The sequence below is a fragment of the Ambystoma mexicanum genome, chromosome 8 (genome assembly GCF_040938575.1).
Source record: "Ambystoma mexicanum isolate Mex_15411 chromosome 8, UKY_AmexF1_1, whole genome shotgun sequence".
Classification (NCBI taxonomy): domain Eukaryota; kingdom Metazoa; phylum Chordata; class Amphibia; order Caudata; family Ambystomatidae; genus Ambystoma; species Ambystoma mexicanum.
Window position 1 is genome coordinate 14,267,369 of NC_090929.1, and position 13,403 is coordinate 14,280,771.

Sequence of the window (13,403 nt, forward strand, 5' to 3'; positions counted from 1 at the left end):
CGTTCCTCCATATCTCTTCAAGGCATCTGTATTTGACTATTACAGCACACATCCCTTATGGGCAGTGTTGCTGAGGACCCTCAGGGTCCTCCTTTGAGATTCTTTTCTTCATCCTCAAGTAACTACAGTTCTGAAGGATAAAGAGATACTCATTATCTCTCCTAAAACTTAATAGTCTGAGAGATTGGCACACACCACCTTATGTGGAGTGCCAAAGTGATACCTAGCATCTCCCTTCTCTCTGCTCCTGTGGCTTTTTAGTCACAGACAATCTCCTAGTCATGGTTGGTGGCAGTGGACGTGTTCTACCAACTATTGTGTGATTTGTCTATAGCCTCGATCGTGCACAATAGGGGCACCCGAGTACCAACTCAGGGGCACCCTTCTTCTTTCACCATTACTAGCGTGGTTGTTCTTTGTCAGCCATTCTTCTACCATGCTGAGGGGAGGAAGCCTGTGTGTGTGTTTTGCCTTTGGCGGGAACCCTTGGGTGTCCCCGTATAGGCTCCATAATGTCTGGGCAGGCCGGAAGTGGAGGAGGAGTTTTCCACCCCCCTGTCCTTTGTCTGCCAGAGTGCCTGAATAGGACCAGCTCCCACAGGGGGTCTGGCTGTCTTGACTGGACAGCCACCCACCCCTTTATGTAAACTGCTGAGAGATTGCACAGGAGTGTGTGCTGGAACTGTATAAAAGGCGAGGCTTCTGGAGTGAAAAGCAAGTCGACCATAGGAAGCTGAAGTAACCGAAGTAGACGACTACACCCACCTGCAGACCCTTTCCAACCCTGTGAAGCAACCACTGCTGTCCTGACCCCATTTTCTGTGTGATAGAGGAACGCTGAAGAGGATGACTCCTTCCCTTTGACTGGTGAGACCAACAAGTACCAGGACGAACTTTGTTTTGAGCCATCTCCCAATGTCCTGTGAGTTTCTAGAGCTGAGAAACCCCAATACCAGGAGACCTGCTGCCCATTCCGAGTGCATCATCGAGGAAAGGCCAAACCCGTCCAGATCTTTGATGAGCCCTCAAGGACACCACAGAGATCCGATCCAACTACCCCAGGTCCCTGCAGCAGACTGTGGGACTGTGAGAAGCGAAGAAGATTGACTGGACAAATCATTTCCTTTGTTGGTGCTGCACAAAAGGCACCAAATCCACAGAGTGACCCGAGAATTCAATGAAAGCCGTGCCAGAGGTCCTGCCTCGAGACTGCTGCTGAGAGATCCCGTCCATTGCCCTGCCTTTCAGCTTCAGACCAGGGAATCCAGAGATCGGGTTCAGCGCTGCCACATCAAGGAGAATCCAGCCACAATCTTTTCTTCAAACCTAAGGTACTGTGGGGAGAAAGATATTGCTTACTGTGATCCGTGAAATCACTCCAGAGTGTTGGAGTGCACCCAGAGGTGTCCAGGACAACCCCTCTATCCTCCGACTGAAGCCGCTGCTTGTATCCCTTTAGCGTGTCCTTAACAGGGTCGCCAACGTTGGGTTAGCCTTCTTGTATCTTCCTCCCTAGCGACTAGAAAGTATTAACAGCAACTTTTGACTTCTGCTGCTTTGCAAGACTTTGAGCCTGTGTGAACTGCCTTTTAGCTAGGGTTGCGTTTTGGACTTTAAAAGACTTGCTGTGCGAAGAAACTGCATCTAGAACCTGAAGCTCTGCTAGGATAACACTAACCAACTGTTTTGCTTCCCAAAAGTCACTATCTTATATGTGTACGCAGAGTAAATGTCTTTACCGTATTCCTGTTAAAGTTCGCGAATGCGCATTATTACCGACAATACGATAGAATTGTCATTAGTGTCAAAAAGCTGTAACAAATGTAACCGCAAGCGACTACAAACTAAGCAGTGGCCTTTGAAAAGTATCCTAAAGTAATTTAAAGGGGATTCTTGTGTAAATATAATAAATATATATTTTAATATACATGTATGTTTTAGTGTTTCTTTGATATTACATTGCTAACTAGGTTCAGTGTACTTACCTACAGCTCACATCCTCCTCTTAAGATAAGCCTGAATGCTCTTCCACTCTACCAAGGTCCTTGATAGGGTCAGCGCATCAGAGACAGAATTTCACCAGGTGACAATAATAGGGCCAGCTTATGCGAGACAGAATTCCACCAGATGCTACTGATAGGGCCAGCGCATCAGAAACAGAATTTCACTTAGTGGCATTGATAGGACCATCTCATCAGCGATAGAATTTCACCAGACTACATTGCTAAGGCCAACACATCGGAGAGAGAATCTCACCAAGTGTCATTTATAAGGCCAGCTCATCCATCAGAGACAGGATTTCACCAGGCGACATTGATAGGGCCAGCGCATCGGAGGCAGAATTTCACTGGGTGACATTGATAGGGCCAGCGCATCGGAGACAGAATTTCACCAGAGGATATTGATAGGGCCAACTCATAGGAAACAGAATTTTACCAGACAATGTTTCTAGGGCCTGCTCATCAGAGACAGGATTTCACCAGGTGCAATTGATAGGGCCAGCGCATCGGAGGCAGAATTTCACTGGGTGACATTGATAAGGCCAGTGCATCGGAAACAGAATTTCCCCTGGTGGCATTGATAGGGCCACGTCCTCGGAGACAGAATTTCACCAGGCGACATTGCTAGGGCCAGCTCATTAGAGACAGAATTTCACCAGGCGACATTGCTAGGGCCAGCTCATTAGAGACAGAATTTCACCAGGCGACATTGCTAGGGCCAGCTCATTAGAGACAGAATTACACCAGGTGACAACGATAGGGCCAGCACATCGGAAACAGAAATTCACTTAGTGGCATTGATAGGGCCAGCTCATCGGCGATAGAATTTCACCAGACTACATTGCTAAGGCCAGCACATCGGAGAGAGAATCTCGCCAAGTGACATTTATAAGGCCAGCTCATCCATCAGAGACAGGATTTCACCAGGCGACATTGATAGGGCCAGCGAATCGGAGAAAGAATTTCACGAGACGACAGTGATAGGGCCAGTGCATCGGAAACAGAATTTCACCAGAAGATGTTGCTAGGGCCAGAACATCAGAGACAGAATTTCACCAGATGACATTGATAGGGCCATCTCATTGGAGACATAATTTCACCAGGTGACATTGATAGGGCCAGGGCATATGCATATGAGACAGAATTTCATCAGGTGACATTGATAGGGCCAGCGCATCGGAGACAGAATTGCACCAGACGACACTGATAGGGCAAGCGCATCAGAAACAGAATTTCACTTGGTGGCATTGATAGGGCCACATCATCTGAGACAGAATTTTACCACATGACATTGATAGGGCCAACTCATAGGAGACAGAATTTCACCAGACAATGTTTCTAGGGCCTGCGCATCAGAGACAGAATTTCACCAGGCGCAATTGATAGGCCCAGCTCATCAAAGACCGAATTTCACCAGATGATGTTGCTAGGGTCAGCTCATCGGAGGCAGAATTTCACCAGGTGACATTAATAGGGCCAGCTCATCAGATACAGAATTTCACCAGGTGACAATGATAGGGCCAGCTCATCGCAGACGGAATTTCAGGTGGGCCCCTGGACTGTAAATAGTCAAGCATCTGCCCCCAGCACCCAGTCCTGAACCTGTAACAGCAATGTACTTGGTAATCCCACTCCACATAGGGCATGCCCCTTGAAACACACGCTCTACGCAGTAGTTGGAACAGCCTGAATCTCAGCCGCCATTTTACCAGGTGTCAACGTATTAATTTCACGGTCGACTGGAGATGCTCTGCCATTAATTGGCAAGATGGCTCCAGCGGGTTTGCTTTGCGGTAGAGGTAGCCTTTTTACCATATTTTGGTTGGCTCCTATGTAGATGGAATTGAAATAGCCCAACCTGGGCAAGAGGAGGGCTTTGAAAGGGGAACTCACTGGACCCTGCTCCAAAAACATAGAATGTTGTATCCCAAATCTGTTATATATTCACTTGCAGTGAGCAGTCCTGCCGGACAATGTTTCTGCCCATGCTGAAGAAGTTGTGTCCACTCTGCTACAATATGAGTGTCAAAGACAAGGTCCTCACTCACAGTGATTACTGTATTATGGTATTATGAACTATGTATACCAGCATTGGGAGTCTGGGCTCTACAATCAATCCTCTCGCCTAAACCCTAAGATTTCCATCTTCATTCCGTTTAATGCAAGCGACTGGATTTCTAGCTCTTGTGCATAGATGGTCCGTGCCCCCGCCTTTTGGACTTTGATTTCCGAGCTTTCATCTGTACAGAAGACTGAATATGTTAAATGTTAAAGGTATTTGTACCGCGCACCGTCACCAACAGAGTTGGTCCTGTAGGAGAGGACTGGCCGCGAGGCCCTCCTCACCTACAGCCTTCTCCCCAGGTGAGGACCATGACTCGATGGGCGTCCCCTCATGCCACCCGGGCCCAGGTGGAGGAGGGTTCACCCGCCGACGACATTGCCCACACGTATCCGTTCCCTGCATATACAAAAATTCAGTTAGGCCTAGAAGCCATCTTGTCTAGCAAAGATGGCGTGAGTTTAGCACACTGTAGCGCGGCCCCCCACCTTTGGAGGGCTTTCCAAGCATCCCTGCCACCGCAGCACTATGGTAGATCCGCTGCGAGCGCGTTCCCATGAGAAAGCCGGGTATGAGATAACCCGAGATGCTAACACTGTAACATTTCGTCGTTCACAATGTAATACTGCATCCCGTGTGACCTGGTCCGCGAGGCCAGGGCAACGCAGAAATGAATTCAAGTAGTGGTATTAGTGAACTACTTTTCTTAAACAGAATCTGCAAACCATGAATTAGCCATAAAAGTGAAATGTTTATATGACTTCACATTGTGATTGTACTAATGCTGCTAGATCACAGAGAAAGTGTCTTTAAGTCATATGTAGACACATGAACCCCTATATGTCTCCTTAAGTCACCCATAGTGGCAACCGTCAATCTCTGTGGTCCATAATATAGTTCTACCTCATGTACCGTCGAATGTATATAGATACCTAAACACTGCAGTACATATAATACCATGTAATGAAAAGGTACTCGACTCGACTGTATTAAAGAAATGTGTAACGAAGTCGAAATATAGATGTGTGTTTAAATAAGATCAAAATAAGGCAAAACATTATAAAAGTTCTGCATTCAAAAGTCAGCAACGCACGAGGAAAAAACCTTTGTGAATATATGCAAGGCCATTCTCCCTCCCACCCTACGAAGCCTGCCAGATAAAGAAGCTAAGGCATGTGCCGCGCTCCCTCACCTCCCCCAACCAAGCTGGAGCCGCTTCAGAGAGTCAGAGGCCCCGGTACCGCACCCAAGGCCACAGCCCGCCACCTGTGTTATTTACAGCACAGTAATAAACCCACGTTTGAATCCACAGATCTACCAGCACCCCCTCGTAAATCCCACAACCCCCCTAGACCACCCCAAGAATCATGACCCCGTGCAAAGCTGGGACAAGACACAGAGACCCATTTATATAATAACTTCTAACGCAGCAGACAGACATGTATCATTCGGCCCAGGCCCCAGAGCCCAGCCCCTCGACCTAAAATAGCGGTCAATAGGACACAGGTAAATCTCACCCCAACCGACAACTACCAGACCTCTCACGAGGTGCATTCCTCATGTGTTGCATTTATTTTATAGGATAAACTGCTGAGCGATTTATTGATGAACTTAAATGTCATTTCTTGAATAACTGCAGTGTGCATGGCCTAGGGCAAACGAGTCAGGAAAGGTATTCATCTTTGTCACAGGCTGCCCCAGCATACCAACACCGCCCGGATGACCTCAAGCCGGCCTGCCAGGCCCAACCCTACCACGAGGCTGACCAGTGACGTCCTCCCACCCGGACCAACCAAGCTGCAGCAACACCTATAGTTAGTCGACGCCACCCAATCCCAATTAACTTGTGCCCCCTATAGTGTGTAGGTTTTGATGACGTTTTTTGTATTAGAAATACGCCTGTCTTTGCTATTGTCAGACAGAGCGCTCTCGGAGGTTGCAGAGTTCTTTGCATGCCCTATTCTTTGGATAAATCCCCACTTACGCTCACCAGCACTCTGTCTTGGCCTTATTCCCATTACGGGAGTGTCCATCATTGTCTCCTATTGCGGGGAGGATCGTGCTAACTTGGGGGCGCTTCCTTTCAGTGGTGACCCCGATAGCGTGATATCTCCAAATTATTTTTCCTAACTCCTTTTTAACGACCCCCTTGTGGCACGAGAATCCCCGGTCGAGAAGGGATACGCACGGTGAGCCGGCTCCGGGAGGCTGCCCGCCAACGGCGACCGGCACAATAAGAAGTGCGCACTCAATGAGAAAGGGTACGGGATCCCGATTGGAAAAAAATCCCCTTTGAGTGCCGCTCGCCGGAGCCAGGGGCTGACCGTTGAGTTACCGGTGACACTGCCTGGACGGACCCAGTTTCGGAGACTATCGGCTCAAGACGGGCACGTGAGTACCGAGTGCGAGCGATCGTAAAGGGGAAGGGAGGGGAAATTGTGAACAGAGGAACGGGGACAGGTAGAGGAGAAGAATAATGGGGGTCTACTAAAGACGGGTCTTGAAAATTTCTTTATCTTTTTCTTTGCATATGGCCATTAGGAGTAAGAAGTGAATGAAGAAGTAGAAGTGACGGGAACCTAGCTCCGAAAGGGGGTGGAAGGCGGCGCCGCATAGTGCTATCTAAACTAGTACTGGGAATTTATGAAGAAGTAAAAAATAAGTTATTGGTGTCTGGCAAAGGGAGACACTTAGGATACTTTTAGTGATTGCTACTCTTTCTATTTCTTTTGTTTCCGTTCTACGGGGTAAGGGGTGAAAGTGAAAAGGGTATAAGATAAATATACTTGTAGAAGAACTATAAAGTAGGGAGCACATTTGTAGGAGTGGGGATTAAGTAGTAGCACGTACAGACGTGAACACAGTAACCATAGCAGAAAAACAGGGACAGCTGGCCAGGGAGGAAAGGGAGGAAAAAAGTGAGGTGTGAGTGGGAAAGCATTGTGAGGGGTGCGCGCACCGTGTGAATAGTGAAGAAGAACGACTGACCGCGAGGGGGTGCCAGAGAGTGTGGACCATAACTAGCAGGTGGTTGATTGTGAATGAAAATTGCGCGGGTTTGAACAGGGATGCGAAGAGAATGAGGAATGGCGAGTAAGAAAGAATGTTAGTAGTGAATTTAACTTGCGTGATATCATTGAGAAGTCTGCTCTTGCCTGGGCCATAAAAATATACGTAGACATATCTATACGTAATCAAAAGTAAAGTAGGTGAACACGGTCAGTGCTATTGATTTAGAATATGGGGGCAGAAACTCCCTTGTCACATATTTGTACGAGCTTACCGGGATACGCTGAACGAATCAAGAAATACCACGATCAATGGGTAACAGAATTAAAAGGGGAAGGATTGCCCCAGATTTGGCCAAAGGGGGGGTCTTTTGAAAAAAGCGTCCTAGATATGGTACGAACGTGCATTCACCTCAAGTACAAGGGCAAACAGTGGCAAAACAGGAAGGAGATATTAGATCTCTGGAGACTATTTGAGGAAATACCCCCACCCAAAGCTCCGGCGCCAAATATCGATCTACCTTCCACCACAGATAACCCATTGATGATTCCAAGAGAGGAGAAGGAACAACTAAATACAGAACAACCTGTAGAGGTGATTAGTTTGTACCCGATATTTCATAAACCGGCCCCCGCAGCAGGATATAGTGATCCTACTTATGTGCCTCCCCCTACAACTACTACACCCCTAAGACCAACAGCCCCCCCACCGTACGAAAGCACTAGAGAGCGTGCCCAGAGAAGCGCGCAAAGAGGGGACATAGAAAAGCTAACGAGCGATTTAGAATCGAGGCTCTCGATAGCAAAGGATGAACTCTCAAGAATAAAAGACATATGTGAGCGTACAGCAGGCACTCCCACTCGATCAGGACGTGTATCCAGAACATCAAGTGAAAGTAGAGAAATTGAGGAAGGATGGAAAAAGGGTGAAATATTGTTCAGAATAGAGGAAGAACCGACAAGAATAATACAGGTGGAAACACCAGAGGGGAGCATCGGTGATGTATCACGGCAGACAGGGATCAGAGAGGACCTGCTATGTGATGTCCGAGGCGAAGTAGATGAGAGTGATAGGTTGAGCATGGCAGTAGGAGGGGAAAGCGAGGAGCTGGACGGTGGATGCTCACTAGGAACAATAGATGACGAGTGGATGGGGCGACTAAGGAATAGAGTGGGGAGGATGGCGCCATTGGGGTCAGCAACGACCAAAGTGGGTGAGGGCGCCACGTTAAAAGGAAAATTACAACTTCCACTAATACACAGAGGGGGAGGAAGGCCAAACTATATACCCTGGGCCCAGATGGATAAAGCTAATTTGATGAAGTTATTGCCCCCGTTGTCCGGAGGGGCGAGCAAGTGGATATATGCATTCGAGAAACATACTGCCGGCATACCGCTGGCAGTAGGCGATGTGAAAAGCCTACTAGTATCAGCAGTAGGAGATCAAGCAGACAGAGTATGGGTTAAGGCTGGTTTCCCGGCCGTGACATTAGATTGTGACCGTCATGATGGAGCGTCTTTTAATACAGTGCGGGCACGGGTTTGGGATGCGCTGCGGGAGACGTTCCCAGATACTCCAGATTTACAGTCAGTAATGCAGTGTACAATGAATGACGGGGAGGATGCTATGGATTACATTCTCCGGGTGCAGGAGATGTGGAGAGCGGAAACGGGCACACCCTGGCACCAATCCACATCTCTATTTTATTTTATCATTAAGAGGGGGCTCCCAAAAGAGGTGCAGAAGGCACTCGATAAGATAGCGGGCGTTGAGGCAAAGGGGTGGCCAGAGATCCAAAGTATAATAGTGCACCATTGTAAAAGGATAAAAGAGAGAGAGAGGGAAGTAGCACAGAAAAGGTTGGCAGACGAGGCAAAGTTGGTACAATCAAAACTGGTGAAGGTTGCAGCAGCGGTAGCAGGGCTCCCACTCATGAGGGAGGGAGAGGAAGGAGAGACGGGGCAAATAGCAATACAAGGAAGAATAGCAGCAAATTGGGCAGGGCAAGGACAACGACAGTGGACTGAGCAGGAGCAGAACGGAGGTCCAATGTGGCAAGAGTGGGCCCCACGAGGGGGTAGAGGTGGGTACAGGGGCCGAAGAGGAGGACAAGGGTATGGAGGAATGGGAGGAAATGGGTGGCAGGGTCCCAGAGGTCCACAGGGGAGCTGCTGGAATTGTGGGAGATGGGGACATTACTCAAGGGAGTGCAGAAGCAGACAAAACAACGGGTTTCAGGAGACAGAGCAGTACGGTCACCCCCACCCAGGAAGTCCATACGGCCTCCCCATGGGACAATACCAGCAACCAGAAAATGCAGGACAAAGAAGTAACGCACAACTATACGGACATCAGTACAGAACACAAAACCACCCACAGAGTAATGACAATATACAATACACGCCAGGTAACACTTTCGCCACAGTAGCTAATGGAGCGCCTGCCCCCGCACCTTATAGCGGCGTGTCAGTAGTTTCGGGGAACATTTTTGATCAAGGGGGGGCAATGAGACACCCCGCATAGGACAGCCCACAGAGAGCACTTGCGTGTCCGGTACTATCTACGACCCACAATGCATCAGAGGAACCATTGATAGGAGCGCAGATAGGAGACAAGCAATTCATATTCATGGTGGATTCGGGAGCGGAAAAATCATGTATTAAAGAGGGCCGGTTCCCGTTATCTAATAAAACTTTAGAGACGCAGGGGTTCTCTGGGGCTGTAATTGAAGTTCCTTACACAGAGGCATTGGATGTGACAGTGGGGGGTAAAACAGTGAAAGCACCCTTACTGTACTATGAACGCTCTCCCATTAATTTGCTGGGGAGGGATCTCTTAAGCAAACTAAATATGACAATATCATTCACAGGGAGCGGTATCCTATGTTCAACACCTGGCATATGTCCCCTCCGCATAATGGCAGTAATACATGGCCACACAATCATGCATGAGATCAGAGGGTTACCAAGAAACGAGGAGATGTTTATTGAGGGCATGAGAACATTGGCTCTTATAGTACCAGAACTAAAAAGGATGGATTGGAGGATCCCAGCCGAATTCCTTTTCCGCCCCATAGCAAGCCCCGACACTGCTCCCGGGTCAGTGCTATCGTTGGATTTACACGCAGTACACGTGTCAGCAAGCAGAATATGTGTGATTGGCGTTGACATGGAAGGATGTGAGTGGCGGACAGTACTGTGTACAAATGCAAATATCCCACTGAGGGAGCTCTCGGACGAGGAGCTATTTTCAGACACTGAGACAGATGGCGAAATAGTGATGGAACTAGCAATGCCGTGCGACATTGTAGTTACAGCCAGAAAAACTCAAGTTGAATTAATGGCAGTAGTAGGAGCACCACATGCATTTTTTGATGACGACATGAGGTTAGTACCCACTAACATATGGACAAATGGCCCCCATGATGTGGGGTTATTACATGGGGTTCAGCCTGTGGTAATAAAACTGAAACAGGGAGCAATTCTACCCCGGGTAAAACAATATCCATTGTCACGCGAAGCAGAAGAAGGGATCAGAGAGACAATAGATGCACTGTTAGCGCAAGGAATAATAGTGCCCTCAAACTCCCCATGTAACACATGCATTTACCCGATTAAAAAGGCGAAGGGAGGTTCATGGAGGATGATACAAGATTTACGCCCACTCAATGATGTGATTCAGAAGGAGTTCCCTTTAGTCCCGAACCCGGCGACAATACTATGCAATATTCCAAAGACAGCGTCCCACTTCACGGTCATTGACTTGAAAAATGCATTTTTCTCGATTCCCTTAGCAGAAGAGAGCAGGTACTTAACAGCGTTTACACTAGGGGGGAGGAGGTTCGAACATTGCAGATTACCACAAGGATATTGCGAGAGCCCAAGCATATTCAACAGGATACTACATGAAGATCTGGGGAACTTGTCTGTAGAAAGCACGGTGATTCAGTACGTTGATGATTTATTGGTTTGTGCACAAACTGAGGAAGAGTGTAGAAAGGATTCAATAACACTCCTGATATTATTGGCCAATAAAGGGTACAAAGTGGACAAGGGCAAGTTACAATACTGCCTGACAGAGGTCCTATATTTGGGACAGCTGATATCAAAGGATGGCAAGCGGATTATACCAGACAGAGCACAGGCGATTAGAGCAGTTGGGGAGCCCAAAACAGTAAAAGAGATGCAGAAATTCCTGGGTATGTGCAACTACTGCCGAGCATGGATATTGGATTATGCAGCATACACAAAGCCCTTATTACAGGCACTCAAAGAAGCCCAGCAGGAAAACAAACACATAGAATGGACAGAAGAAATGAACACATCATTTAACTCACTGAAAGAGCTGATATCAAGCGCTCCAGTACTGGCAAATCCAGATTATGGGCGCGAATTCTTCCTATTCTCGCACTGCAAAGGAACACTGATGACAGCAGTGCTGACACAAAAGACATCGTTAGGGCACAAGCCACTGGCTTACTATAGTGGCACCCTAGATGCAGTAATGCAAAGTCATTTCGCGTGCGAGCAATCACTAGCTGCAGCCGCGTTCGCCATTGAAAAAAGTGCCACGATAGTAATGGGCTGTCCTGTGACACTATTTGTGGAACACTCACTCTTTGCAATATTAGAGCGATCAAAGAGCACATTGACAACACAACGCGCCACAGCATATGAAATAATATTGTCCAGTGCAAACATACATATAGTAAGATGCAAAACAGTGAACCCAGCCACATTCATCACAGAGGCGTGCACCATTGAAGACATGCAGAACCACAACTGTGCAACATACACAGGTGACGAAGGTCAGGACCAGGTGATTTTTGAGAATGCCCTCAACGAAGGAGAGGTGTATTTCGTGGACGGGTCAGCCTCAATAGACATGGAGACAGGAGAGAAACATGTGGGTATGGCAGTGGTACGATTAGAGGAAGGTGAATACGAAACACTAGTGCAACACCGCCTCCCATCACACTATTCAGCCCAAGCAGCCGAACTAATAGCACTAATAGAAGCATTGCATGCAGCTAAGGGATGCGCAGTGACAATATATACAGACTCAGCATACATGACAACAACAGTACACGGAGGGCTGGCACGGTGGGGGCGGAGAGGGTTCCGACGAGCAGATGGAACACCGGTTCAGCATGCAGAATTATTAAAAGAACTGATTGAGGCCCTGCAAGAACCCACGGCAGTGGCCATCGTAAAATGCCAAGCCCACACTACAAATACAGATCTTATATCTTTGGGGAACGCGGCAGCAGACGCCGCCGCCAAAGAAGCTTCATATTTTCAGAAAGGTGAGGTAGGAGAGTACATGTTACACCACACAGCAAGCCAAGAGGTCCCCACAGGATACAACATGATGCCTACACAAGAAATAATAGAGCTGCAAGAGGGAGCAAGTGCAGAAGAGAAAGTGTTGTGGAATAAGAGGGGATGCAGCAAATCGCCGACGGATTTATTGTGGCGACAAGAAAGTTCAGGAAAAGCAGTGATGCCAGTCACATTGTTAGAAATAGCATTTCAACAACTACACTTCCCCGCACATAACGCAAAACAACACATAATGGCGGAGATACAAGAAGATTGGTTTGCACCTTGCCTCCAGGAACACATCACACGACTGGCATTGGAATGCACGACATGTCAAATTTATAACTCAGGTATGACATTGCGCACACTAAGGGGTACGATACCAAAACCAAATGGCCCATTCAGAGAGCTCCACATCGATTATGTAGACATGGGAGAAAGATGTAATGGGGCCCGCTACATGATTGTGGTTGTATGTCCATTTTCAAGGTGGGTGGAGGCAGGTCCTTGTGCGCGTCCTGATGCGAGGGGCGCCGCAAAGTTCCTAGTACGGGAAGTGTTCCCGCGCTGGGGAATTTGCGAAGTTATTCGCTCAGACAATGGCACACATTTTGTTAATGAACTGTTCAAAGAAGTGACTACGTTATTGGGAATAAAGCACAAATTATGCTCGATTTATCATCCTCAAAGTAATGGCGTAGTGGAAAAGATGAACGGCCTGCTAAAAAGCAGATTGTCAAAACTGTGTTTTTCCCTTAAAAAGACCTGGATGTACTGCCTACCCTTGGCCCTGTTCGAATTGCGCAATCAGCCAAGCAAAGACCACCATTTGTCCCCGCATGAGATCGTCACGGGAAGGAGAATGCACACAGCGCACTCGCCTCTCCGTGAACGTTCTGATGCACACAGAAGCGCAGCGATATTGGGAGAGGAGTTCACAGAGTACTTGAAAAAACTAACACGGGCAGCACGCATTATAGCGAAGCAACTCGCCCCCCCCTCTACAAGAGA

The 13,403-nt window shown here is 47.8% G+C and overlaps 1 protein-coding gene across 1 annotated transcript in view; it reads right to left on the reverse strand.

Moving 5' to 3' along the window:
- Positions 1 to 13,403, reverse strand: part of CERCAM (cerebral endothelial cell adhesion molecule) — a 244,422-nt gene that overhangs the window by 89,130 nt on the left and 141,889 nt on the right. The gene's annotated exons all lie outside the window — the stretch shown is intronic.